This window comes from Elephantulus edwardii, unplaced genomic scaffold, assembly GCF_000299155.1.
Source record: "Elephantulus edwardii isolate Elephantulus edwardi_28Jun2011 unplaced genomic scaffold, EleEdw1.0 scaffold00075, whole genome shotgun sequence".
NCBI lineage: Eukaryota > Metazoa > Chordata > Mammalia > Macroscelidea > Macroscelididae > Elephantulus > Elephantulus edwardii.
In genome coordinates this window covers 13,244,566-13,250,398 of record NW_006399825.1, presented here as the reverse complement: position 1 = coordinate 13,250,398, position 5,833 = coordinate 13,244,566, and positions in this window count along the sequence as shown.

Sequence of the window (5,833 nt, the reverse complement as noted above, 5' to 3'; positions counted from 1 at the left end):
TTATTAATTTCAGTAAAAATTTATAGAGACTTTGGATTTCCATTCATTCATTGTTGCAATTTTCTCCCCTCCCAACCCTCCCCCCCTAGTACACTACCCTCTTGGAAATGTAAAAGAAAAATTCTTATATTGTTTTACAAACCCTCCCCTAGGTCCACTCCACCATGTAGCCTTCACTCTGGACTCCTGTCATGACAGAAATACCTAATCACATATCCCCTTTCAACAGCTTTCTCCCTCATCTGTTTCAATGCAGTATACATTATTGAACACATCTTTCTCAGTCTCCCCCCAACCCTGAGGTCAGTCCTATTTTACAACAGTGGCACCATGCAGTATTTGTCCTTTTGTGACTGAGATACCTCACTCAGCATCATGTCCTCCAGAGTCACCCATTTTGAATAATAATGCATGAGTTCCTTGTTTTTCAATGCAGCATAGTATTCCATTGTGTGACTATACCACAGCTTCTCTATCCATTCGTTTGTTGATGGGCACTTAGGTTGTTTCCAACTCCTTGCTATTGTGAACAAAGCTGCGATAAACATGGGTGTGTATATATCTGCTTGGATGTCAGTTATGGTCTCTTTGGGGTATATGCACAGTAATGGAATTGCTGGGTCAAATGGTGTCTCTAGTTAATGCGACTTTTTGAGGAAGTGCCACACCACCTTCCACAGTGGTTGCACCATTTTATACTCCCACCAACAGTGAATAAGGGTTCCAGTTTCTCCACAACCTCACCAGCATCTGTTGCTTGCTGTTCTGTTAAATTTTGCTATTCTGACTGGGGTGAGATGATATCTCATAGTTGTTTTAATTTGCATCTCTATTAAAGCTAGGGATTTTGAACATTTCTTCATGTGCTTGTTAGCCATCTGAATGTCTACTTCGGTGAAGTGTCTGTTCATATCCTGTGCCCATTTTTCTATTGGATTAGAAGCTTCTTCTAACGTACATTGGACATGTGACGGTGATTGTTGTGAGGTGCCGTGAAGTCGAGTACAACTCATAGTGACCCTTTGAACAGCAGATCTGAACCCTGCCCTGTCCTGTGTCCTCACACTCTACAAAACTTGAGCCCGTTGCTGCAGTCACTCTATCAATCCATCTGGTTGAGTGTCATCTCCTCCTTTTCTGTCCCTCCAAATTTCCTAGAATGTCTCCCTCCAAGGAATAGCCTCTCCTAGCCATATGCCCAAAGTATATGAGACTAAGCTTTATCATCCTTGCCTCCAAGGAGCACTCTAACTGCATTTTCTCCAAAATATAACCATTCATTTAGCAATCCATGGGATATTCAGGACTCTTCTCCAACACGACATCTCAAAGGCATCAAATCTTCTCCTACCATCCTAATTCACTGTATAGCTCCCAACAGCATAGCAAGTGATTGAAAAGACCAATGCTTGAATCAAGTGCACCATAATCCTCAAACAGACTTCTTTGCTCCCCAGTAATTTGGAGAGGTCCCTGACTGGGGATTTTCCAAATGCACTATGTCTCCTGACCTCCTGATGGCTGGTACCAACATGCTGGGCATGTTGTTGTTATTATTGAGTACTCCTGAGTCAGAACCAACCCATAGTAACCCTCTAGAGGGTTTTCCGAGGCAGTTAATCAGACAGGAACAGATTGCCCATTTTTTCTCTCACAGAGAAGCTGATGAATTCAAACCGTGTGCCTTCGGTATTGTAGTGCTGCTTCTTACCACTAAGCCACCAGAGCGCCCTTGGGCATGTTGTTAGGGAAGCTATTCCTTGGAAAGGTGGAGGGTCAGTGAAAGAGAGGAAGAACTTCAATCAGATGGATTAACATGGACTTCAGTAATGGATTTGAGTAGGTGAGAGATGATGAGGATGGCACAGGGTAGGACAGCATCTAGATGTAATTTTCATAGGATTGCTGTGAGTCATACTTAACTCAGCGGGACTTAATAACACCAAGAAAACATATTATTTAATACTAAGCATTTGAAGTAATACTCGATTGAATGTAACATGTCTATCTTTGATTGAACTACTTAGCAATATCAATATTTTTTAAATTTATTATTCCTCAAGCCAATTCTAAAATATACCCGTTTTCATTATTCCCTGATTCTTTATATATTCCAGAAAACCATTTCTAATATGAAGATGAAAATAATAACAGATTTCAGTACACAAAAATTGTAATCTTAACTTCAAAAGCAAGTTTATTTTTTAAATTACATATAAAAAATACACCATTAGCTTCACATTAGCTCACATGAAAATATATAATCATTTAAATATAGTTTCTCTTTACAAAAAAAAAAGACGACACGCTAGGCCCTAATTACATAAATAAATTAAATACACTGATACAAAACACTCTTTACACATTCACATATGAATTCAGAAATTACAATATCTATGCAAGATACTGAATAAGAACAAAATTAACAAAATATTTTGATCTTTTTGCTATTAAGAGAATTTTGTGTTTTCTTGACTATACAAAATCAGTCAGTTGTGTTTTCTAATCTGCATATTAAACCAAAATGCAGTTAGACAAAGGGGCACATTTTGTATCCTACAAAATTCTGAAAGTAATTAATATCCAATATGATTGAAGTTATAATTTTTACCATTTCAAGTTTTCAAACTTGTCCGAAATATTGGACTATAAAAATTTTGTAGACATTTCCAAATTGTTGAACAAAAATCATCAGTATTATACTTCTGTATTTTCAGTATATGACGTTTAAATATAAATCTTTTTTAGAAAAATAGTACTTAAATGTGTCCAATCAAAAAAGATAGCAGATTTTCCTATTTTTCTTCCTGAAATTTTGAGCACTTGAGTTATAATTTTCTTTTATTTCAAATTTTAGTTTATTTTCAAATCAAATCTTCCAAAATTAAATTGAAGGGTTATTTTTAATTAGCATTTCACAGTGATACTTTTAAAAGGAAACGAAAATGTTTTTATATAAGAAGAAACGTTGGCGACGACATTACGTATGTTGCTTTGCCTATAAAGTACACACACATTTGCCCATTTTTCAACATAATTACTATTCAAATTTAGAATTAAAGAAATTACACCATACCACACAAACCCACAGGTTTTGAAAATGAAGCAACGCATAGAAACCAACAATTATACTATATTTAATCAATGCTAAGATCACAGAGAGCTCTGGTAGCGTGGTCAGTAGGGAGCTGTGCTAACACAGAGGGGGAGCTCTCCAGCAGTTCGAATCAACCAGAGGCTCCACAGGAGAAAGCTGGGCCGTTTCCTCCCATGCAGCTTTCAGCTTTGGAAACCCAGTGGAGGGTCAGCTATGAGTCTGTTTTGACTCAACAGCAATGAGCTGAGTTTTTAAGATAACATTTTCTATTTCTGAAATCATAGTACATCTTACCATTGACTCCAGTTCAATTCAATGTGGTAATTACAGCATATAGCTGTCACCCATGCTCCTCCAAACATTAATGATAGAAAGGTTCCAGGGTCTTAAAAACAAAAAAAGATGCATCTATAATAGCTCAATACGTATCTCTAAATGAAAGATCCAAATATGATTTGGGTACCATAAACTTAAAATAGGGAGCTCTGGTGACTGACTGACTTCAGTGGGAGTAGAGCTGATAACCCAAATGTGCCCTCCAGAGGTTCGCATCCACCAGCAACTCCACGGGAGAAAGATGAGCATTCTCCATCCTTGTGACTTACAGCCTCAGAACACACAGAGCAGGGTCAGCTGTGAGTCAGTTTCAACTCAACAGGAAGCGGGGGAAGCAGGTGAGGAAGGCAGTGAGGGGTGAAGTCTCTTAACATCTGTTGTTTGAATTATTAAAATCACCTATCATATGTAAGGAAAGCCAAACGAAAGTAAAAGTACATAGCTCTCACTTCTAGATGGTCCTCCACTTACACTCTTGATTTTATTCAAACTTTTCAAATACTAGTATTTTAATAATAACAATTAGTAGGCTGCCCAAATAATATTACCCAAACTGATAACTTTACTTCGAGCTATTAAGAAATTATGTAGCAATGTCTAAAGAGACAAGCTCATGAAATAATTTGGGTTTTTATATCAAACCACCAACACTTCATGTGGAAGGTGGCAAAGATGGCAAAAAAGAATCATCACGCTGGCAAACTCATTTTACTCTCAATGTCTAGCTCAGGATTTAAAAAAATCCTGCTGAGACTCTGTGGCCAAGTGTACAAATGGTTAAGTATTATAGAATCTCATTCTACAGAACCAAAAAGGAAAGTCCTTTGTTTGCCCACTGCCCTTGGCTCTCTTCTAACCCATGGTAAGCCTTCACTGCATTTCCAAGGCTGTAAATCTTCAGTGGGAGAGATGGCTTATCTTTCTCCCACAGAGTGACTCGTGGATTCGAACCAGCAACCTTCCAGTTAGCAGCATGCCATGTTACACACTACGCCACCAGGATTTCTTATTTATGATCACATAAATGAATCCCAGTCAAAAGTTGAAATAATTCATTATAGTTCTTTATTATTATTATTATTATGCAGTTAGAATGCTATATTGATAATGGAATGCATCTGTTCATTTGTTTCAGTTGTTAAATCTTTTTTTTGTCATGTGCCATTGAGTCACAACTGACTCTCAGCCGGTCTTCTGATGGGTTCTTAGAGGCTGTAAATGGCATGGGATGAGACTACACATCTTTCTTCCACAGAGCAGCTGGTGAACGCAAGCCACCTGGCTTTCGTCAGCGCAACTCCTTACTAGTAGGTCACCAGAGCTTCCCTTATTATATGGTTACTTATTTTTATTGTAAAAAGCAAGTCAAACTCCCTTCCCCCATTTCCACGGAGTTGGAATTGACCCACAGCTGATCCTCTAGCGGGTTTGCAGAGACTGTAAATCACATGGAGGGAACACTGGTGGCCTTGTGGTAAAAAGTTGCACTGCAAATCCAAATGCATAAAGAGTGAATCCTCCAGCTGCTCTGTGGCAAAAGATGGGTAAGCTCCCTTGCATTTTACAGCCTCTGATTGTCAGTTTCAATTTGGTGGCACATAACAATAGTAACAACTCACATAGGAGGAGATGGCTCATCTTTCTCCCATGGAGCAGCTGGAAAGCAAAGATAGCATTTAATAAGTTTGCTGTGTTCCTTCTGTAAGTGAAGAGATGCAATCATACAGAATTAAAGAGAACCGTAAATTTAAGAGGTGAAATTCATATACTGTGCTAAATTGTTCTGTGATGGAAATTAAGATGAAGCTCTTCTACTGAAAATAGTGGATAAAGGGTGCTTCTGAAACTTTTTGAAAAATAAGCCCTTCGTCACCCTTCAAACAAAATTTTCTGCAACAAAATTTGCCCCTATGGCTTAACTTAGCCAAACAGTAGGCAGGCCTATGCAGTGGTCAGTAACACCAGGGAGGTACTCATTCCTTAAAATAACCAATCATCTAAGCTCAAAAGAGCAGCATTTACCCAAGGAAAAATCCCAGAAGACTGGAAGGGGTAGGATAGAAAGAATAGTGGAAATAAGAATCACAGGGACAAAGTGGGAAGAATGTGATTACATTATGAGTATTGTCATTAATGTTACAAAATAAAATGTGTAAAACTGTTAAATGGAAACCAATTTATTTTGTAAACTTTCACTCAAATAAAAAGGGAAAAATTAAGAAGAAATAAATAGAATCCTAAGCATGAATTTCAAAGGAATATAAAAGTCCTGAAAAATAATATCTGTAGCAAAATAGTTCAAGGTTAGTTTTCCCTTCAAAGTTGGGAAAAGTATGTGCACTTAGTACCAAATATATTTCAGGGGAGGTGCTGAATTTTCTACTAACTTTAACACAAAAG